This window comes from Panthera onca, chromosome B2, assembly GCF_046562875.1.
Source record: "Panthera onca isolate mPanOnc1 chromosome B2, mPanOnc1 haplotype 2, whole genome shotgun sequence".
Classification (NCBI taxonomy): domain Eukaryota; kingdom Metazoa; phylum Chordata; class Mammalia; order Carnivora; family Felidae; genus Panthera; species Panthera onca.
Window position 1 is genome coordinate 40,310,831 of NC_138343.1, and position 23,873 is coordinate 40,334,703.

The window sequence follows — 23,873 nt, forward strand, 5'->3', positions numbered from 1 at the left end:
TTTTTTTTTATTTTTTAATATATGAAATTTACTGTCAAATTGGTTTCCATACAACACCCAGTGCTCATCCCAAAAGGTGCCCTCCTCAATACCCATCACCCACCCTACCCTCCCTCCCACCCTGCCCTCCCTCCCACCCCCCATCAACCCTCAGTTTGTTCTCAGTTTTTAACAGTCTCTTATGCTTCCTTCCAATTTTTTTGATAGTTCTTCATCCAAGTCATCTACATATGAGAACGACTTGTCTGGACCAAGTAATTTAGGGTCAATCATCTAATTATCACTGGTTCCCATCTAGTTATCACAATGGTGACCAGCTCCAGGGTCAGCAAACGACCTACAGAAAATTTAAGACTGATCTTTGTCAATATGCAAGGGCGAGAGTATGAATTTTTCTCAGGTCTATAAGTTTCTGGTTGTTCTGAAAATTTTTCTTCTATCTGCAGACCCCTCACTGTACCCTATTCACCCTGCATTATCAGGTTATCTCTTCCTGGTTTTGAAACATAGGTGATAAAGCTTGAGGGTACTCGAGGGAGCACAGGATCAACCTGTGCTCTCCCACCGCTAATCTGGGAACCCCCGAACCAAGACAGGTGGCTCTGCTGAGATTCTGAGAGGTCAGCTTTATGACACTAAAAGCTTTAGAGAACAATTCACAGCATTTTGTCAGCTAGACTTCAACTGAAATAAATGCCCAAGACCAGATTCTTGCTTCTATAGCATCTCACTTGATTCAGGTGATCCTAAAATCCATCCACTCAGAAAACCCCAAATGGTGTGGTTGGTTTGGGAAGCCAAAGCTGAAGAGGGTCACTTGCCCCTTCTGGAGCCTCCAAACTGAGAACAAAGGCAAGAAAATCAGTTGGGATAGATCATGACAGGCCTTCAACTATGTTTTTTAGATGTTTATTTATTTATTTTGAGAGACAGAGAGGGTGAGAGCAGGGGAGAGGCAGAGAGAGAGGGAGAGAGTGAATCCCAAGCAGGTTCCTTGCTGTTGGCACAGAGCCCGATATGGGGCCCAGTCTCAAGAATCATGAGATCAAGACCTGAGCCGAAATCAAGAGTCAGACACTCGACCAATTGAGCCACCCAGGTGCTCCAGGCCTTCAACTACTTATAAAACTTTTCAACTAAGAATATATTAATAAGTTACTGCAAAATAAAAATTCCCTCACTTCTAAGGGATTATACCTACATTTAACTTAACTGTATGCTACTAAAATTTTCTTTTTTTTAGATTTTCCCCAAACTGAATTCTAAAATAAAAACCATTCCAGTGGAAAAAAATCCATAAACACTAAATTTTTTAGCACCTTTATTTACCTCATCTCTAACTGAACTAATCAGTGGCAAACAATAAATTTGTAGTGAAGAGAGTTAATTTCCTAGACTAAATGCACACATAAACACATAAATGTGACAATATTTGGAGATATATGAAGCAAATAAAGATAACATTTATTGGGCCAGCCACTGGGACACTGGGCATTTTACTTGGATTATCTCAGTTAATCCTTACAACGGACCTATAAAGTAGGTGCTATTCTACTCCCATTTTATAGATAAGGTTTAAATGAGGAACTTCATTAATGTAATTTAATCTCCACTAACCCAGAATTTGAGTTCAGCGTTTACTCTGGCTATAAAAAGGTTGAATAAGCATATGAGAAATTAAACAGAATAGTAGAAGGCACGATCAATCTACTAGAAGGTCCTATGTTTTAAGACGTAGTGAGAAGCAGATGCTAATTGCAAGCCTGTCTGGGAACTGTTTGGGAAGATTCTGTCTGAAACTATGCTATGGTAAGATATTTTAAAATGCAGACTTTCACTAGTTAAAAACAGGTTTTTTCTCACTGTTACTTCCAACAATGGGTCTAGATCAGTGGAATTTCTATAGATTTCTATGCATGATACAGTATAGTGGATGTCAGCTCCCACTTTCCTGGTACCCATCTCCTCCCCCCCCCCCCCCCCACCCCCACCCTCACCCCCGGCTCTGTCTCGTCCTCTTCCTGCCAGTCCTGGTGCTTTAGGGAAAGCTGACACACTCCTCCAGTAGAGGGATAGACCAACCAGAAAAACTTCCCATCCCTGCCAATCAACAGAGGGCACTGGGATTGGCTGAGGAATAAGCACATGGCTCAATTTGGGCCAATGAAATGCCAGGGTTGGTTTCCTGGGGATGGAATTCTGGAAAAGACACTTTCTCAATCTTCTAAGGACTTTCTTTACCAGAAGGAATGCTTCTTTCCTCCTGACCAGAGGGATGCAACTATGAGCCCAGGAACTCCTGCAGCCATTCTGCCTCCCTGAGGAAAGCCAGCCTGAGGATGAACTGACATCACGGAAGAGTGACAGAGAGATGGAAAGAAATAATGGTTGACATCATGCTGAGCTGCTAGTTCACATCCACAATACAGCCCACCCCATCCCTAACTTTGCAAGTACATGAGCTGATTAGTTAATTCCCTGTGCTGTGGGAGCACTTTTGAGTTAGGTTTTATGACAGTCACAACCCCAAAGAATCCCAACTGACACGTGAGAAAAAAACAAACACTAATTCACACCTTTCTCCTGCAAGTACCTGGATTTTGCTTTACACTGTTTCATAACTGTTTCAAGTGGTTTTGTGTTGGTTTTCTCCTAAAAATGTCACAGGCTTCCCAGAAACACTTTCATGAATTCATGCGTGGCCTTGGGCAAGTCACTTGACTTTCCTGGGTCTTTTCAACTAAAAAAGGGTGAAGTTTGATTAGAGGATTTCTGTTGCTCCTTCCAGCCCTCACAGTCCAACAGATCTATGTGGCTGACCTAATAATGCAACGTTTCACTCACTCCACCAAACAAAACCCCTCTTTGGATGGAGACATCCTCTGCAATACAACCTAAGCAACCTGTATCTCTTGCTTGGTCAGATATTTCTCTTTCGCACCTCTACATTCACCCTTCTCCACTCAGCTCTGCTTCCCCAGAGGATCTGATCTCTTTGGACAGCATCGGTATGGCTCCCCGCCTTCTAGCTTCTGGCTGAGTGTGCCTAACGGGAGGCATCATCAGGAGATGGGAGAACTGACAAGTGAGTCCAGTGAGGAGATTTATTCCCCTGGCTCTTCCCCAGCAGAGTTGCTGAAGGTTGACTGCACCCTTCTACCAGAGATAACCTTTCCATGTAGCTTCTCTTTCCAGTTCTAATAACCAGTCCTTCCCTCTTTCTTTCAGGACTAGGTATGGTAACAGCTCCCTGACGTCACTAGCCCTGGGATGCTTCCACATCCTGTGCTCGGTTCTCTTAACCCTGCCTACGCCACTATAAACAGCCCCTTCAGGAAAAGCTCTTAGATTACTCCATTTGAGTGAGCCATCTGTTTCTTACTGGAACCCCAAGACACAATGGCTTAAAAATTAAATCAAAATCAAGCACAACAAAAGAGAAACAGAAGCAATCAGCTTTGAGTCCCACATAAGAGAGATGAAAAGTGTGGCGCGTGCCAAGAAAAACAACCTGCACATATCACATTAGACACCCGCCACCCTCCTTCCCCGCCGTCACCGAGAATTTGTGGAAAATAGCCATCTCTTGCTATGCCGGGGTTTAAACATACAGAAAAAAAATCTGTTTATACACAAATTTATTGACCCTTCAGACGCCGTCTGCGTGGGACCTGGCAGAAGAATCACGGCTATGCGCCCATTTTCTAGAGGGACAAACTGAGCTTGGAAGAGAACGGGGGGTCAGAAATCTGCCTCTGGCAGGCCCTGTGGGGGTTCTCAGCGCAGCCTTCTGTACTGCAGCTCTCCAGAGATGTCTAATTCCCCCTGAACGCAGATAGAGCTACCATCCATGAGGGTCCTTTGGCTCCTCTGCTATTCACAACAACTGCAAAAGTCAAGAGAGACACGGCACGGTGCCCTCAGCCCCATTCCAAGGGATGCTGAATTCCAGCGCGTGAATCCATAATCGCCAACCATTTCCCAGAGAGACCTTTTCCAGAAATCTAGGGTTGTCCAGGCCCACAGCAGCCCCCCTCCCCTTCGCAAGGCATTTTCCACACCGCAGATAGCAAAGAAACACTTTTAGGACTCCTTCATCACAAAGCATTTCAGAGCAGCTATACCTGTTGCAGGATTGGGAGGCTTAATCTTTCAGGGTCGTCCTGCTCCCATGTCTTCCTCCTTCAGCATCCTCCAGAGCCGGGGCCTGTGGGAAGGACCCAAAAAGCACATTCAGGATATTTGCCCTCAACATGAGAAAGATCCTATCGATCAGGAGAGACCAGAGAGGCAGTCCAGGATGGAGCCCTGAAGAATCCAACAGTTGATAGGCCTGCCCTGGAGGAGGGCCCTGCAAAAGCTGCTGAGGAGGGTCCCCAAGGGAGAGGAGAATTTAGGAAAGAAAGACCCCCAACTCCCTTGTAGTTACTGAGGCCTGCAACCCAGGAGTCACGGCGACTCCTCTCTTTCCTTCACACTCCGCATCCAATCCACCAGCAAATGATGGCAACGTGATTCTTCAAAATATCTCCAGACTCGCCACTTTCTCACCACCTCCATGGCTACCACATTGGTCCAAGCCAGCGGCTTCTCTTGTTGGGCTATTGTGATAACTTCCTAACTGGTCTCCCTACTTCCGCCCTTGCCTTTCCATAATCCATCTATTCTGTGGGTTGAATTGTGCCATGGGTTGGATTGCGTGTCCCCCACATTCCTAGGTTGAAGTCCTAACCCCAGTACCTCAGATGAGGGCTTTTTGTAGAAATGGGGTCACTGCAGATGTAATTAGCTGTGAAGAGGTGGTCATCCTGGAGTAGGGTGGGTCTCTCATCCAGTCTTGACTGGTATCCTTACAAAAAGGGGAAATTAGGACACAGGCCCTCACACAGGGAGAACGCCGATGTGTGAGAGGGTTGCTGTTCTGCTGTCACAAGCCCAGAAACTACCAGAAGGTGAGAAAGGGGCCTGGAACAGATCCTTCCCTAGTATCTTCAGAGGGAACGAGGCCCTGCTAACACCCTGATCTCAGACTTCTGGCCTCCAGAACTGTGACAAAATATACTTCTGTGACTTTAGCCACCCAGTTTGTGGTACTTTGTCATGGCAGCCTTAGCAAACTAATACACCATGGTCCCACGGCAGCCTCAGTGATCATTTAAAAATCACTGTTCTTGGGGCGCCTGGGTGGCACTTAACCTAAGCGCCGACTCTTGATTTCAGCTCAGGTCATGACCTCACGGTTCACGAGATGGACCCCCGCGCTGGGCTCTGTGCTGACAGTGCAGCCTCTGCTTGGGATTCTCTCCCCCTCTCTCTCTCTCTGCCCCTCCCCCATGCTCATGCCCATGCTCTTTCTCAAAATGAATCAACAACAACAACAACAAATCACTCTTCTGCTCAAAACACTCCTATAGTGTTTCATTTCTCTCAAAATAGAAGGCAAAGTCCTTGAAATGACCTTTAAGGCCCACATGACCTGGCCTGGCCTCTTCCTTGACGTTTTCTTCTCCTACCCTGCTTTTCTTCAATCTCCTCCAGCCAGGATGCCCTCCTCAAACATCCCCAAGCAGGCCCCTCCCTCAAAGCCTTTACACTTGCTCTTCCCTCTGCCTGGAACATTCTTCTCCCAGGCGTCCTTTACTTTCTTCAGGCTCCTGTGACAATGTCACTTTCTCAATGAGACTCCCCCCTATAACACCAGCACCCATCCTATGCCCCTCCCCGGTTGTATTTTTCTTCATAGCATTTATCAGCACCTGACATTTGTTTGTATTTTTACCTTTCTCCCTCACACCAGTCTGTAAACTCCTTGAAAGCAGGGGCATGGTATTATGGTTTGTCCCGGATACTGGTACCTAGTAGGTACTCCAGAAATAATTGTTGAGAGATTTATTTATGGAATGAAAAAAGCCAAGAGAGGTGCAGAAAGGGGGAAGTTGTCCAATGTCAAAAGTAGCGAAGAGTCCAGAAAGATAAGGAGTGGAGCGTCCGCTCGGTGTGGTAATATGGAGGCCACAGGTGAGCTGACAGAGGGCAATTCCTGTGGGAGGCATAAGTCCTCTGCAGCAAATCCAATCAGGTCCCTCCCTTGTGCCAGGCACACCTCCCATAGGCAGAAACCAGCCCGAGTGGGCTGTGTCAACTAAGAAGCAAAACCTGAGGGCAGATTCTTTCCAGACATCTGTCTGTGAGGGGAGGAGAAAAGGGAATGAGAACTAGAGACGGTGAAGGTTTGAGGTTCGGCTTGAACCAGGTTCCTTAAGGGGGTGAGGTCCCAGGAGTGACAGGAGAGGCGGCGGATTCGCGTACAGGAAGAAGGTTCTCTCTGGCCGGGAGGGGGGATGCGTCCATCTCTGAGTGGAAGGAAATCAGGTTGGATGAGCCCCAATGTCAGTACCCACAAGGGAGCGAAGACAGGAACCTGAGGGCTCAAAGCTGAGCTGCTAGAACCTGTCAATGAATAAATGAAGCCAGGCTGTCTCCTGAATGAATATGGGCAGACAGGAGCTTGATAGGGGATGCGGTGTGAAACGCCTCACCGAGAGGAGTCGTGTAGGTGTAGGGGTGGCCCTAAAACCGGAAGCCTCCTTAAATTTTGTGCCCTCAGTGCTTCACCGGCCTCACCCAGCGGTGACAGCGGTCAGAGAGAGAGAGAGCCTACTGCTGGCCAGCAACACAGAGGGCCCAGTGGAAACCAGAAGCCTTGGTTTCAGAGACCCAATCCTCAGGGCTGTGGGGTTCTGGAGAGGCCCTCGGCAGCCTGGGTTAAGAGTCTTCCCCAAACCGAATCCGGAGGCCCAAACAGCTCCGTCCACCTCTGCCAATGCTGCGTGACTGTCCCAGGCTCCCAGAGTCAGCCCCTGGAGAGCCCTCCGAGCCCTCACCCTGCACTCCCGATTCCTCCCTCTTAGTCACACATCGAGTCTCGTACACCACAAGAGGATTCCTACTCTGCCCGGGCACACACAGCTGCGTGCTGGGTGCGACACAAGTTAAACCCTCACACGACAGTCCTGTGAAGTGGTTTTAGCTTCCATGCATAGTCGATGAAACTGAGATTCAAGAAATTCAGTAACCTGCTCGAGGAGGTCACATGGGCAGCAAGGGGCAGAGCCGGGGTTTGAAATCTTCCATGTCTCCGTCTTCCTTTCTGTATTCATGTCACCACCCTCGTCCCAGCCCTCAGAGTTTCACTCCTAGAATTCAACAGGATCCATGCGTTCTTACCTCCCGGCAGTCCCCATTTACAGGGCACCGAGCCAGAGGAGTCTTCCCACAGCACTGTTTTTACCTAACCCCGTCCGGTTCAGTTGGCCTCGGCAGCTCCTGATAACAGGAAAATTTCAAACTCGACAGCCAGTCCTTGGGACCCTTCATGAAGGATGCACATCAGCTTCTTTTTTTTTTTTTTTTTTTTAATAGAGAGAGAGCAAGAGAGAGCGCGCGCACCTGCGCGAGTCGGGGAGGGGCGGAGAGTGAAAGAATCCCAAGCAGGCTCCACACTGTCAGCGCACAGCCCGACGTGGGGTTCGATTCCACAAACCTTGAGATCGTGACCCGAGCTGAAATCAAGAGTCAGACACCCAACTGACTGGGCCACCCAGGCGCCCCCCATATTAGCTTCTTCAATCTTGTTTCCCACATGCACCGCCTGCTCCACCTCCTCCGGTGTTCCCCTCCCCCTGCAGCTCCACCCCTCTGACCCCCTGCTCTTGGCCCTCTCATGCAGCCCACTGAGCCACACCACCCCAGCCTCATAGCTCTCTGGCTCCTCTGAGATTTACCTTCCATGCATTTACCTCCCATGTACATTGCATTTACCTTCCATGTACACTGCAAACCCCGTGAGGGTGACTAGTATTCGTGTTGAAAATACTTAGAATTCCCCACTGCTCAACACAGGGTCTCTTGAATGGCAAACGTGACTTGATCTACAGAACAATTCTCATGCAGCTCAGATGATATACTTGTAGGAGTTTTTCAGAAAATACAGAACTGGGATGGGTCAGGGAAGGGACACAAGGCCATCTTGAAGTATTTGGAAGCATACTTCTGGTTCCTCCACAGGAGCACCTGGAGTCTGGCATTCTATAAGAGCTATCCCAGTGAGAAGGAGGGTGCTAGATAGATTTAGCTCCCCGTCCTCTTTCTGCTCCTACATATTCAAGGTCTTGGCATCCTTCCTTCGCTACCCCTTCACATGCTCTCATAGACATAGATGTCCTGTCTTCTTCCTTGTTAAAGCGAAGAGCTTGAGATGTGAGAAATCCAGCTCAACAGGGTTCGTGGTGATGAGCAGAATGGTCAGTCCTGGACGCCCAGAAGTAGGAAAAAGGATACTCCATTTCTGGGGAATTGGGAGTTGGCCTTAACCTACTTCAGTCATTAGTCAGGGACCACACAGTAATTCCGGGGTTCGTGAGGCCACAGGAGGAGGATGAGTGGGGAAGATGAAAGTCAGTAAAGGCCATCAAATCACACCCCATACCTGAATAAAAAGGTCTGGGAGAACACTATAGGGGTCAAGGTGATGCCGTCTGTGAAGAGGCCCGATAAGAAATCCGAGTCTCCTGAAACCAGCGGAACTGAAGGCATAGTATGGTCCTCATGACATAGTTGAAATAAAGAGCTCTGCAGTCAGCCCTGGGATCCAGTCCTGACCTTGTCACCCAGTGGCTGTCCAATCTTAGGCTCGTCACTCAACCTCTCTGAGCCTGTTTCTGCAGGAGCTAATGTGAAGCCTAAATAAAACAAATGTATAAAACCATCTAGCACAGTGCCTGGCTTTATATAAGGGGCCCAATAAATGCTGCCCCCCTCCCTCCTTCCAGCCTTCAAATCTCAGAACTCTCAAACCTGTATAATGAGAACAAGTACAGAAGCTACAGGGCACTTCTCAGAGAGAAGGTTTGCAAAGAAAGATGGCCAAAGTCAGCAAAGGGAAGGAGAACAAAAGGGCCACCCCATGGCCTCTAAGAGAGAAGGCGCTGGACCTCTGTGAACACCCGGGTTTCAAAACACAACAAAGCTTCGGGCCTCACACCGGACCCAAACAGGAAGTTTGTGACAAACTTAGCAAATACGCAGGCACAACTGCGGGAGGTTGTACACCACTCAGAAAAGATGAAAACCAGCACCTCTCGGGGGTCAGGGTGGATTAAAAGGAGCGTGCCCGCCCCCAGCGTTCCAAATGCACAAAACTCTTCCTGGGCCTCAGGGAGCACCCTGCCTTGTGCTCCTCCTCACCACAAGCACGTGGGCCAAATCACACGAGCTGCTCTGGTTTTCCAAAGGCAGGGTCTGTCAACTCCTCCCCACCCTCTGTCCTTCCTGTACCTCCTTAGGCATCAAGGACAGCAGTGAACACCCCCCCCCCCCCAAACAGCAACCAGGGGCCTGGGTGACTTAGGTGTGTGGGATCACTTCTCAGCTGGGAGAACTCAGCACAGAAAGAGGAAGTGATGTGTGGAGATGTCTGGCCAATGTGTGTTTCACCAGCCCCCTCCCCCCCCCCCCCCGCTCCACAATGGGGTCACCAGGCTGCCATTTTTTCCTCCCTCTGAAATGCTGCCTGGCACTAACATTTTCATGTTACTTGCACTGTTCACGCTGGCATGGGCACCGTAACTTCAGATCATGTTAAGTGGAGGCAAACGGCGACACACCTAACGTCCATCATCTGTGTCCCATCTCCCCCAGAGTGAAAACTAGATCTCCTCCCCTCTGTGCACACTCTCTCAGCACCTGCGGAATGAGCCTTGAGACCGGACCATACGGTTGCTAAGCGTGCTTGATGAATGAATAAACCACGTCAATATGATTTCTACGACCTTATCCCCTACTGGGTGGTGTCGCTCTTCATGATGCACCTTCAGCAGACAGGTCCCTGGTTCCTGCCCCCCCCCCCGGATGAAAGGCCCAAGTGCAAGCTCAGTCCCCTGTCAGCCTCACTGCCCACCCACTGCCTCCTTGGCACCCTCCAGCCGTGTTTTCCCCACCTCCCCAAGTTAGGTTCCTTTAAAAAAAAATGACTCATTTAGGAAGAGACAAAACCAAAAACTTCTATGGTAAAGATAAAACAGCACCCAATCTCTTTAAACATCCCCTACTCCATGTAGAATTTAGATCTGATAAAGACTCCCCCAACTGGACCTCTTATTTTGGAACTTACGGTACCTATGATTCTTCTAGCAGAAGACATTTCCGGTAATGTCTCCTCTCTGAACCTTTCGGGGTCTTCTTTTAAATGGAGGTGGACTCAGGCCTCCAGTCAGTAGCTTCTTCAAAATGAGAGAATGAGAAATTAAAGTCCGGGCTCTCAACTCCCGGAGCAAAAATTAATTATTTGATGTTTCATTCTGTTTAGGATTCTGACTAACGACAGAGGACGCTGGCCTTATATCATTGGCCAGATGAGAATTAAGGGGAGTTTTTCATCAAAAGTAAAACTTCTTGGTCTGTAACAAGTTTATAACATTTTGTGCACCGTATTTGAAAGGAACAAAATTATGTAATACAACACGCAGAATTGTAATGTTTTCGGGCTAAAATGAGCAATTAGGAGAAATCTGACCTAGGGGTTCTGAACATTGGCTTGCATTAAAAAACATTCCCAGGCCTCATCCCCAGAGATTCGTCGGACACCTCTGGGCTGGAGTGGGGATCCGGCATTGGGTATTTTTTTTTAAGTTTCCTAGTGATTTTAATGTGCATCCAGGATTAAGAACCGTGGATCTGTTGTAGTTAGGAAAATGGAGATCTCAGCAAATTAAGGCACGGTCCAAGACTGCATAGCCAGAGACAAAACCAGAACCCAAATCTGACATGTAGGGACTCCCCATCCAGTTCTGCAGTCTCAACTCAGATTCTTAGCATTCAGAGATTTGTTTGAAACTTCTCTCTCTCTCTGTCTCTCTCTTTTAGTTTGGGGCACTAACAGAGAGTTACCAACTTCTGGTTTTGTCAAGCAAGGGTATTTTTATAAATATCTACCAATTACTGTCACTGCTTCCAGACAGGTCTCTTGCTCATTTGCATACCTGCTGCTGGCCCTACCTCAATCCTCGTCCAGGAGGTAAGATTTAATAGTATCTGGCCCCTGCCCACAGTCTCCCACACCTCTACTCACCCGGCTCCTCACAACATCCAGGTGACAAACCCAAACAAAAGCCAGGCCTCAAAAATTCGCCATCTCCTCCTTTCCCTAACTCCACAATATCTTTTTTTTGTTTTGAGTTTATTTATTTTGAGAGAGAGCGTGCGTGTGCAGGTGGGGAGGGGCAAGAGAGAGAAGGGAAGAAAGATTCCCAAGCAGGCTCCGTGCTTTCAGGGCACAGCCCGATGCTGGGCTCAATCCCACAAACTGTGAGATCATGACCTGAGGCGAAATCAAGAGTCGGATGCTTAATGGACTGAGCCCCCCAGGCGCTCCTCCACAGTATCTGTTTCTGAAAGCCCCTTCACTGACTGCAAACTACTTCCCAGTCTCTCCAAACTCACCCTTCACCTTCCTCCAGACTGACATGTGACAAGTGATATTTGCACAACTTACAACAACCAGTATTTCCAGGTTGTTGTTCCATGCACGTTATCCCTTCTACATTTTTCCCTCATCAAGGATATACTGGAAACTTTTAAAGAGGACCACCTCTGAGGAATAGGATCAGGGGTAACGGGAGGGCAGGGGGCGTTCTCTTTATACTCTTTCCGTTTTAATTTGGGGCAAGCATTTTTTTAATGGGACAAAACAAATCTCTCCCCCTCTCTTTCTCTCTTTCTCACACGAGCGCGGGCACGTGCACGCACACACACACACACACACACACACACACACACAAAAGAGGTTACAAAATATATCTACAAACACCGTCTAAATAGTTTGCTTCCACTCTGTAAATACAGAAAATCACCTGGGAAGTCTCCATCCCCAAGTTCTAAATGTAAATGATATCTAGGCGGCAGGATTATGGGTGACATTAATTTCACTTCCCTTTCTTCTTTGCTTATCTTTATTATGTTCTGTTTACATTATAAGGGAATAATGAAAGGTTAAAACCTGGACCTAAAGCATTATCTGATCTCTGAAACCTACATAGCCTTGAGAAGCAAAGGTGCCAGAGCAGGGCCAGTCTGGTGATACGTATCGAGAAATCTCCTTTTTGTAAAACGAAAGAGGTCTCTCTGGGACCGAGTCTACCACTGCAACTGACCCCGAGCCACGCCCAAGCCCCGCCAGTCCCCAGGAATAGCGGCAGAAGAGGTGCCTTAGCCCAGCTGTCAAGCCCCTTCTGGGACCTGTCTGGCCGCCTCAGCTTCATCTCGCCCTTCTCCCCGAGTTTGAGCCACATGGATCAGCGGTCTCTCCTGAGGGTCTCTTCTGGTCCCTGTCTCTAAGTTTCTATCGAGGCTGTGCCACCCATCCTTACTTGTTTTCTTCCTGAGTGTCTGCCAAGGCAAGCAGCCAGGCCTGCTCCAAGGAGCAATCAAACCCACAACTTGTAGATCGGGAGTCTAGAAACCCTTAAGATGGAGTATACTCTACGGAATTCTCCACACACAGTCCCCACTGCTCCCTACTGTCTAACGAGGCAGTGAAGAGGGGTGAGAGAGTCTTCCAGGCAGCAAGAACCATGAGCTTAAACATCTGGAGGCCGGAGGATGTGTGATGTGCTCAGAGGAGAAGGGGCATTTGGGATGTCTGGGGCATCTCCTAGCACATCCAAGACCCAGCAGAGAGAAAAATCTGGAGAAACTTGACACCAAAATGTAGCAAAGAGAGGCCCAAGCAAAGAGTTTTCATCCTTCTGCTTGCCCACAATTCACTCTACCCTTCCAGTGTTTAGTTGGGTCTAGGCCAACAGGAGTGGGTGGAAAAAACAGGAATAGAGAAAAAAGAAATGAGATTAAGCAACACCACAGGGAGGAAGGCTGAGGTCCTTCCAGTGAAACATCGAATCTTCCTAAGTGGTTCTGGGCAATTCCTGAGGCGTGTGGGGAACATGGCTGGTGTTTAAGCCTCTCCTGAGGCCCTGAAGGTGAAGGATGTTTGCCAACTCTTCAAACTTCCAGGACCCTCAAGGGACATTTTTTTTTTTTCAATATATGAAATTTTTGTCAAATTCGTTTCCATACAACACCCAGTGCTCATCAAGGGACATTTTTTAAGAACGTTGAGACTTCAAGACTGCTCAAACACCAACTGGCCAATGCTCCACCCAGAAGTCTCTATGGCCTATGTGAGGCCTTTTGGGAAATACTCGTGGAGGCCCCAGGACTGGCACCACCTCCTATCCTGTAAGAAGGAAGCCTTCAACAATTTTGGTCCCTCAAATGTCCACCTCCACTGGGCTTGAGTCTTGACTAATGGTACACTCAACTGTCCAGAGAGAAATACCACTCTGCAGAAGTGTTGTGCTGTTTTAGGTAGGGGTATGTGCCTGTCTTCTCTCCCTCAAACACTCAACTAGACTGTAAGCTCCTACTGGACTCTGCTCTAGCTTATTTCCTTTCCTTTCAAAAAGTCCTCCCTGTTGGCTTCCAGTGGGCATTTATCAACTAAGTAGAAAAGCAATCCTCAGATCCATCAGTTCTAACCATGTGGATCCTCTCCCAGGGCCACAGCCATCCCTGGGCTCCATGACGGCTCCCTCTGAAGACATCCTTTCAGGCTCTGGAGTGGTAATGGCTTGCTTCTTCCCCACGTCCCCATTCCCTGCAATTGGTCCATGGACACTAGACCATCACTGTTGTTTCCTTTAACCCTATAGCTCTTCAGATAAATACATTATTAAAGTCTCTTCAATTCAACCTGTTGAGTGAGTGAAGGGTCCAAAAAAAGACTCAGGACCTAAGATCTGTATCAACGAAAATTGGAGTCTTCTTAGAGATTGAGGAGAGGTACACACTCAAAACAGCCGGATAATCCCTTGAAGGAATGGTGGAGAGTTATCTGCCACTGACTGCCGAATGAGAGGCGTGGGGGCCCGCACCGGTTGGAGAAGGTCTCATGGAGGAAGTGAGATTGGAAGTGGGTCCTGACAATGGGTTCAACTGGGTCAAGTGGGGAGGAAGTAGGAAGACCATCCCAGGCAGTGAGGCCAGCACACATGTGGCACTGACCACAGGGTGGGTAGGGCCCCACTGCAGAGGGATGAGACGATGAGGCAGTGAGGGGTCACAAGTATGCATTCGGGAGTCAGACAGAATTGCTCAGAGCCCAATTCTGCCTCTCGTTAGTTACGCAACTAGGCAAACCTACTGGCTCTCCCAGCCCTCTGTACTTTACGAGTAGCATGGTGGAGACGAGGATAATAACAGTATCTGCCTGCTGGGGTTATTGCAAAGATTTAATGAGGATGCACATAAATGCTTAGGATGCTCAGGGCCTGCCATCAATGAATATTATCTGTTTTTCTTGCTGTTATCAAAACCACCCAATGCCCATCCTGCTGATGTAGACAGGGACTTTCTTCTTTAGAACAGCCATGATTCTAGGAAGAAGTAGACACTAGCTGACTGGTCACATGCTGAATAACCTAAGAAATGTAAGAGCCAGCTGAGCATTAGAATGCCCAGGCAGCCAGGGGTGGGTATTCTGAACCTGACACAAACACACTGTTCTCTGCTCTTATTGGACCACCGACTGCATCAACTGGGCTCCCCAGGCTTCCAGATGGATTTGGCTGAAGGGAAAGCATTTCCCTCTTCCTTCCACCGCACCACAGCGCGGCAGTGGTTGTATCCCTACGGCATCACAGCTATTGTTGGGGGTCCCTGCTCCCCAACTCTAGAGCTCCCTCTTCCCAGCCTAAGGGAGGTAACAGTTTCCCTCTCTCGCCAGCCCTCAGGTGCCTCTTATACTCTGGCTTGCCTAACTCTGACTACACTTCTCTAAATACTCGTCATTAAAGTCTCTCCAGGGGCGCCTGGGTGGCGCAGTCGGTTAAGCGTCCGACTTCAGCCAGGTCACGATCTCGCAGTCCGTGAGTTCGAGCCCCGCGTCAGGCTCTGGGCTGATGGCTCGGAGCCTGGAGCCTGCTTCCGATTCTGTGTCTCCCTCTCTCTCTCTGCCCCTCCCCCGTTCATGCTCTGTCTCTCTCTGTCCAAAAATAAATAAAAAACGTTGAAAAAAAAAAAAATTAAATTCTCTCCAGCTAAATGCTTTGCAGGTGCTAGCCATCTCATGCTGGGTCCCTAACCAACAGAGCCAGGGCCTCTGACCATCATCAGATGCACAGGGCTTTTGTACAGCCCTGTCTTATGCTCACTCCCCTCCTCCCCACAGAGGCAGAATGTAAGGGCAGTGTTTCGGATGTAAGCAGGTGCCTTTTACCCATGAGCAATCATATGGGAATTTAACGTCCCTAGGGATCTAGGTAAAACCCAAGAGGCTCAGGGAAAAGCAACTCTCGCAGGCCAGGCAGGATATATTCAAAGGCCTCGTGCCCCACCAATTCCATCACACAATAGAGCTCCAACAAAGTGACAGAATCTAGATCAGTGCATGGGGCGCCTGAGTGGCTTAGTCGGTGGAGCATCCAACTCTTGATTTCAGCTCAGGTCATGCTCAGAGCATTTATTAAGTGCTTACTGTGTCCAAACACTGTGTTAGGCATTGAAGAACCAAAGTTGATTAAAATAATGATCTCGGAATTCAAGAGCCACAAAAATAGGAAGAAAAAGCGCTTAATGCTGTCTAAAGGGGATTCTTAAAAAGCTAAAGCTTGAGTTACACTGGGTGTTGAAGGATGGGGCTGTGACAGTGGGGACAGAAGGGAAGGCAGCAGGGCATGAGAGAGGGACAGGGGAGGAGGCGCAGCCCTGAGCAAGGATGAGCAGGACTGAATTGATGGGGACAGGAGCAGAAGAGGTAGGCTAGGGGTTTGTCTCACATTGGGGCTACCTGATTCAAGAACGAAGCACGTTAACACAGCAGAAATGAGACCTGACTGGAAAGATGCCCCCCACCCCAGCAGTCCTCCGCAGTCAAACTGCCCCCACCACCCCTCCCCCACCCCCACCATCCCCTAGCTGGGAAAAGAATAAAGGAAGCTGGCGAGGCCTGCTTGTCCTGAAGGGATGCTTCTCAGCCTGATACCCACTGCCAGCCTGGCCCTGCCTTTTGGGGGTCCCCCCGCTGGGTGGGCAGAAAGGGCACCTAGCCACCCCCTGGACCCCATGTAAACTAACAACCTTCCATACTCACTTGCTCTTACTTGGAATTCTAAAATTGAACGTTCATTTGTCTCACCTAAAAGTTTTCTCCCTTTATAAGCAAATATGCAAATGCCTTGGATGAAGCTAAGTCTTAGTAGCCGCGTAGCCTCTTAGCATGAAAGCTTCCAGAAGATCGTTCCTGGAAAACAGGCTTTTGCATGAGGGATGCTCAAGAGATTATCTGTGACTGAAGGTGAGGCAAGAAGAAGGCGGAGGGGCTCCTGGAAGGAGAGAAGGCCCACCTTGCCCTGAACCAACAACACCCGCCAAGCGCAGAGGGTAGAGAGTTAAAGTCTAAGCCTTCCAAAGACTTTTATTTTCACCTTTTTAAAAACTGAGATGAAATTGGTGAACCGTAAAATTTACTCTTTAAACTGAACAGTTCAGTGGCCTTTTAGCATATTCACAAGGTTGTACAACCATCACCACTAACTTCAGGATATTTTCATCACCCCCCCCCAAAAAACCCCATACCCATTAGCAGTCACTCCCCATTTCCCTCTTCCCCTGGCAACCGCTTTCTGTTTCTATGGACTCGCCCATACTGGACATTTCATATAAATGGAACCATAAAATATGTGGTGTTTTGTGTCCAGCCTCTTTGACTTAACATCATGTTTTCATCATGTTACATCCATGTTGTAGCACACAGCAGCCCTTTATTCCTGTTTGTGGCTAAATAATACTCCACCATAGAGATATACCACGCTTTGTTTTGTCCATTAAAAGGCTTTTTAAAGATTTTTTAAACTGTTTTTTATTTATTTTGAGAGAGAGAGAGAGAGAGAGGGAGGGAGAGAGAGACAACACCAGCGCGAGTGGGGGAGGGGCAGAGAATCCCAAGCAGGTTCTATGCTGCCAGCACAGGACCCGACACAGGGCTCTGAACCGAGAGATCATGACCTGAGCCAAAATCAAAGAGTCAGGCGCTTACCTGACTGAGCCACCCAGATACCCCATCAAAAGTCTTTAAAAATCGCAAAGCAAATGATGCTTTCGCAGGAAGGAGATGCCAGTGTCCTCGGGGCTGGCTTGGGCGAAGCAACCATTTGTAAGCCACCCTCCTCTGAGCCTCCCACCGGCACCCAAGGACACTGTCCAAACCCTACCCCCTGCACAGACATGAAGCCACCCCCAGTGGCTCAGGCCAGAAGCCCTGCCTCACACAGGCCATGGCAGAAACACCTCAAATTCCTTCTGAGGAAATTTGTCATGACTCTTCCAATGTGTTTTATAAATTCCGGTAATGGAAGATGGAAGAGCAGAGCCGGCTGCAAGGGCAGCGTGTGACCTGGGTAGGTTTACAGCGCCCGCCCCTGCTTTAATGCCCTGTCGCCATCTTGAAAGCCTCAATTTTTAAAAAAGGGGTCCCGCGTTTTCACCGTGGGCTGGGCCCAGCAAATTTTTGTAGTTGATCCTGGGCAAGAGGCCGGGGTTTGGGAAGCGGTTGAAACCGGACAGTCTAGGCAAAGAGACGGCTGTGTGACAGAAGGTCACTGAGCCGGGCTGGGGGGCTGGGGAGGGGGACTGCAGAACCACGCGGAAGAGGCGCCAGGTCTACGCTGCTGATGCTGAAAACCCAGCCTCCACGCTGCCCAAGACCAAGTCTTCCAACCCCGACGGCTGAAAAGGCCTCCCCGGAACAGCCGGACTAGCTGAAAGCAAATTTGGTAAAGTCAACGCGGTACAGACTCAGACTGTAAAGCAGGGGGACTCAAACCGAAACTTGTTTGATCTCGTAATCGCTTACAGGTTAAGACCAAGAAGAAGAAAGGAAAAAAAAAAAAAAAAAAAAAAAAACCCCACACTTACTAAAGTAACTGGCACAGAGAAAACTTTTTAAACATTTACTTTTTTTTTTTTAACTGTCACCTCTATTTCCAGCATTATCAAGGAAGTCAGAAACCTGGTATTTGATCCAAAGAGCGGCACCATGCTGATGTCAGAATGGAGGGGGTTTTAGGAACAACCCATCCACATGAATCCCCAGGAGCCCTGACCTGCAGGTTCAACTCATCGCTTTTATTTTATAGATGAGGAAGCTAGGCTGTGTGAGGGGAAGTAGCCAGCCAAGGCCACCCACAAAAAGAGGCAGGACCAGACCCCGGGAGCTTTCAGCTTCCCCTTCCAACCTCCCAACTTCATGAGTTCAACCAAAATTGATACATTGGGTGTATGCCCCCCCACCCCCACCCCCCCCCCCCCTCAATCAGCCCCTAGATCCTCAACACAAATCTCTGGGTACTTGTCTTTGCCTTTGGGGTAAGGGAGTCTGGTCATGCAGATAGGTTTAACACTTATAAACCCCAAGGGAGAAGATGGCTTCCTTCCATCAATACAATCTCTGTTCCATCGTTTGGCAAAAGGTGGGAAGAGCTCCAGTGCAGGGTTCAGAGTCTTTCCAGTCCAAGGCATTTATAAACCCATTTGTTTCTGGGAAGGGTGAAATTTAACCTAGTTTTTGCTAGTTAACAGGTACAAGGGTAACACAAGACAGATGGAATGAGGGGGCACACAGAGAAATACTACCAGCCCACCACACCCAAGATGTAGGTCCAGATGGCCACTGGAAAGTGATAGGATTTCTGCCACCCAGCAAGTCTTTTTTTTTTCTTTTTTTTTTTTTTTAACCTAACCAAATCAAACCATCCTTAACATCAAGTGATTTCAATTTGTGTACTATACTCCCTCCTTTCCTCCTTTCCTTCTCTGAACAAATAGATACAAAGCACTTACTATGTGTCACCCACGTTCTGGGCACATAGGCTGAAGAAAATAGACCATGTTTCCCTGTTTACACTTTTTTTTTCTTTAAGTAGGCTCCATGCTTAATGTAGGGCTCAAACTCACAACCCTGGGATCAAGAGTCGACCCTGACATCAAGAGTCTCATGCTCTACGAAGTGAGCCAGCCAGAGGCCCCACACTATTTACATTCTTTTTTTAAAAATTTTTTAAAAATGTTCATTCATTTTTGAGAGACAGAGAGAGACAGAGCATGAGCGGGGAAGGGGCAGAGAGAGGGAGACACAGAATCCGAAACAGGCTCCAGGCTCTGAGCTGTCAGCACAGAGCCCAACTTAGGGCTCGAACTCAGGAACTGCAAGATTCTGACCTGTGACGAAGTCAGATGCTCAACCTACTGAGCCACCCAGGCACCCCTATTTACATTCTAAAGGGAGGAAACAAAGAAGAGTTAAGAAATAAATGAATATGGGCCTCCTGGATGGCTTAGTCCGTTAAGCATCTGACTCTTGGTTTCCTCTTGGGTCATGATCTCACAGTTCATGGGTTCGAGCCCCACATGGGGCACCATGCTGACAGTGCGGAGACTGCTTGGGATTCTCTCTCTCCCTTTCTCTCTCTGCCCCTCCCCTGCTTGTTCTGTCTCTCAAAATAAACAAACTTTAAAAAAAAATTTTTTTAAGAAATAAATGAATATATACCGTTTAAGACGGTGACAAATGCTCTGGAGGCAAAGTAAAGCAGGATAAAAGGGAGAGAGAATGGCAGGAAAGGAAGGCATTTTATCTAGGATGGTCAGTTTAGGGCTCTCTGAAGGAAGTGAAGGAGTGAGCCATACAGATATCCGGGGAAAATATTCCAAGTGAAAGGACGAGCGAGTGCAAAGGCCCTGAGGTGGAAATGTCCTGGTATGTTTAAAGAACAGTAAGAAGTCCTGTGTGGCATGAATGAGAAACAAAGTGGCAGACAGAGAGGGAGGGGGGATGGGAGCCAGATCAGGCCGGTCCTGAAGCCACAGAAATACCTTTGGTTTTACTCCAAGTGGGATGGGAATACGCAGGCTCTGAGCAGGAGGAGTAACTAACCTGGCACAGGCTTTACCAGGATCTCCCTGATTGTTGTTATTGCCAGGATTCTTCGCTAGGGACCAATTCAGGGGCTAGGCCATCAGCCCAGCACAAACTCTAAGCAACAGTGAGAAGAACACTTCTCCCTTCTCTGGGCCTCCACAGTCTCCTCTGTGAAAATGGAAAGATAAGACTAGATGATGCCTCGTGTCCTGTCTACGATATTCTTATTTTCTGATCTTAAAACAGGGTCCCAAAGTCTCACCCTGTGAATCTGGAGAAGCCTAGGGACTTAGGGACTTGTGGCCAAGTTTTGGAAGCCCCCAGTCATTCCACACTGCCTCCCCTGCCCCAAGCCGAATTCTCGCCCCACAAAAAGCACAGCTCTCTAGGGAGAAAGGTCCAGCCCAGGAAGCAGCAACGTCAGCAACGGCCTCTAAAGATTACAAAGGGTGACCACTAAAGATAGCGCAGCCTCCACATGTTTCGGGGTGGGGCTGGGCGGGCAGAGGCCGGTAAAAGCGGCTGCTGCAGCCCAGTCAAAGGGTGCTGCTGAATCTGCCTCTGCCCCGGCTACCACGGACTCTCCTATCTCCCCCCACTTCTCTCACGGACCGAGAAAGAAGGCTATGGAGTTAAGAACTGCTCTGTCCTTTCCATGTCTTTGAGGGTTCTGTCTGCGTCACACATCATCAAACTGGGTCAGAAAGCAAGACTCAGGTCTCCTCCACCAGGCTGGATAAGCAGGGTTTGTCTCCCCCGCTCCATCAGACTGGGAGCTCCCCAAGAATATGAACTATCTCACCCATCAGACTGTGAATTCATCCTAGGTCTCCTCCATTAGACTGGGGACTCCATGAAGGTTGGCACTGTATTTCCCCCAAGAGACTGAGAGCACCCAATGTCAGGGGCTGAGCCACCCCCGCTGGACTGGAAGCTCCCTGGGGACAGGGTTTATGTGCCCCTTTTACCTCTATTACCCCACTGCATCCCAGAAGTCTTCTGCATGTTCTGTGTGTTCTTGAAAGAAGGTGCTGGTTGAGGCACTTAGACTGAAACCACCCACCCAGGCACAAATCCCTGTGATCTCCAGCCATTAAATGATCCGTGAAAACTATCTGGATATGAACCTTCAAAGTGAATGAAAAGCAAACAAAACGAGAACTTGGCTTCCCCCAACAACATTTCGGTAGACTGTTTATAGGTTCTGGCCAAAGACTGTCCCCATTTCTGGTGACCGTGGCCGAGGCCAAGCTGCAATGCGCCTTGAGGACTGACAGCAGGGAGCTCACTAGCCCAGGCCTGACGGAAGCCGAGTCCTTCGTGGGCAGGAAGCCCACGGCCCACACACAACCATCCTCCCAGCTTCCAGCTTGGGCTTTTCGAAGGCAGTCACACCAGATGATGTGCTGGGAAACAGGAAACTGGCTATGGGAACTGCAGTCAGGGGCTCCGTGAAATAAGGGGACCCATCTCAGGGAGGCAGGCCCAAGCCGTCCTCGATGGAGGAGGTCAGGGGTGAGTGGGCAGAGATGGGGACCAAGAGCACAGCGCTGGCTCATGGCAGAAGCAGAGCCCTCTCCAGACACGGGGAAGGGCACTCGTGTTCCTGTGGACTCAGGGAGGCCACCGGAGGCTCCCCTGGAATCAAGTACACCAGCTCATCCCAGGGAAGAGTTTCCACAGAACTGCAGAGGAGGGGCAAGAGGGCTGGAACTTCCAAGGGCAGTTCCAATAACAGCAATAACAATAATAATAATAATAATCGCTAACTGTGCTAAGTACTTTCCATATACTAACTCCGGTCACAGTAATGCTAATACTGCTCCCTTTTTACAGACGAGTCAACTGAGGCCCACCCCAAGTTGTGCAGAGGTGAGGAATGAAGATTTCAACTGGGCAGGTGGCCTCCCCAGCATGCGCTTTCAGCCACCTCCCTCTCTGAAAACAAAGAGGAAACCACTAGGGTATTACTGCTGGATCCCCTGAACCTCTGGGGTTGAAGGCCACCCAGCAACAGGCGTCCTGAGGGGTGGGGAGACTGGGGTACTGGGGACTCAGACAGAGCCCAGCACGGTCCCAGTGCCACCTTCCCACTGTGCTAAGAGCCTGGATATCTGAAAACGCCATCATGCTGATATCAATATCCCTCTCTTTTCAGGGGTCTTGAGTTTAAAAAATACCCCACCCCCCACCCCATCTGTGTGCAGGTATGCAGATGGCAAGGTGACGGCACTAAGGAGGGACAATGGCAGTGACAGGTCTCAGCACCCCCCGGAATCCCACATGGCGTCCCCAAACTCAGCAAACATAGGACTGGCTTATTTTTAAACAGTGTGCTAGTTACATTTTCAAATAAGACTCTCCACGTTTTTCTTCAACCTCCACACCTTTTCCGGAGAAGTTCGTCTAAATGTGACACTACAGAATGTCCAAAATGTCCAAAAACTGAGGAAACAGCGGATCAGCTGTATTTTTATCTTTCAGATTTACAACTGGACCCCGCAGCTTTACAAGAGCTTTTCGTGTGTGGACACTATTGGCATTTGGGGCTGAAAATTCTTCGCTGCGGGGGCCGTGCTGTGCACAGCAGGATGTCCAGCCTCCACCCACTCGATGCCGGTGGCATTCTCCTTTCCCCCTGTCCCCAACTACAACAACGAAAAATGTCTCCAGACACTGCCCCGGGACTGGGGAAGGACGTTGGTGCAAAAATCGCTCTTGGTTCAGAATCGCTGCTTCGTGTTGAGATAAACCGAACTGAAAAGGTGTCTGGAGGTTGAAAAATAAAACCATATAAATGCACAGTATTGAGAACGTAACTGACACACTCCTTAAAACTAAGCGCATCCTATTTTTCCTGACTTCTCAGACACCGCACACTTGAACATTTTCAGTGCTGTTTCCATGCCTCTGACCTCTGAATCGGCCCTCAATGCAAATACTCAGAGCCCCCCAGTCTGCTCAGCTCCTCCTCCTCCCAGCCCCGGCTTCCCGTGCCTCGTTCGTGTCCATCCCCCAAACCAATCCATCTCACATGTTCAACACGGCAGGAGGCCCTTGCTGTCTGCCTGAGTCACACTGCTACCAGCTCTGAAGGCACGCTGCGGGGACCACACCAGAAACCGCTAGGCTCAGGGACTCCAGCAGCCTCAGACGCAGCAATGGCCACACCCAAGACAATGGACTTAATTTCATCACTGGCGTGGTTGATCCATCCCACTCCCCAAAGCCTCATTTGAATGCATGCATAGTCTGCCCCGGCCCCCCCCCCCCCCGAAGTGAGCTCCGTCAAGTACAGAAAGGGGTCAAACAGACACTGAATCTAAAAGACTATGAGAGATCAACCACCTGATAGAAAAATGGGCAACGAATATGAACTGAAAGAAAAGGAAATACAAATGGATCTTAAACTTGTGGAAAATGTTCAACCGCACTCATGAAAGAAATGCAAATTAACACCGAGATACCAATTTTCATCTATCAGATTGGCAAAGATCAAGAACTTTGATAACTCACTGTGTTGGCGAGGACGTCTCATTCATTGAGGGTGTTGGTATAAATTGCCACCAACTCCTTGAAAGGATACTTGCAATGTCTACCAATATCACAGATGTATACATGCTTTTACCAGCAATTCCGCTTCTAAGAATGTATTCTGCAGACATACTCCTACATATGCAAAATGATGTGTATACCAGGATACTACAGCAGTATGATGTGAAGTGACAAAAACTAGAAACAGCCTCCATATCCACTGTCGGGGAATTGGGTCTAATAAATTATTCCACAACATGGAATGCTGCGCAGTTGTAAAAAAATAAATAAATAAAGGCATTCCCTATGT

The 23,873-nt window shown here is 48.6% G+C and overlaps 1 protein-coding gene across 14 annotated transcripts in view; it reads right to left on the reverse strand.

The window, feature by feature from the left end:
• TRERF1 (transcriptional regulating factor 1) overlaps positions 1-23,873 on the reverse strand; it is a 227,860-nt gene that overhangs the window by 119,597 nt on the left and 84,390 nt on the right. For 13 of the 14 annotated variants that reach the window (XM_060614377.3, XM_060614374.3, XM_060614372.3 and 10 more), the window contains one exon: positions 4,125-4,207. The exons of the other annotated variant lie outside the window; for it this stretch is intronic. The gene's annotated coding sequence lies outside the window, so the exon portion shown is untranslated. The remainder of the gene's footprint in view (positions 1-4,124; positions 4,208-23,873) is intronic. 14 annotated transcript variants of the gene reach the window in all.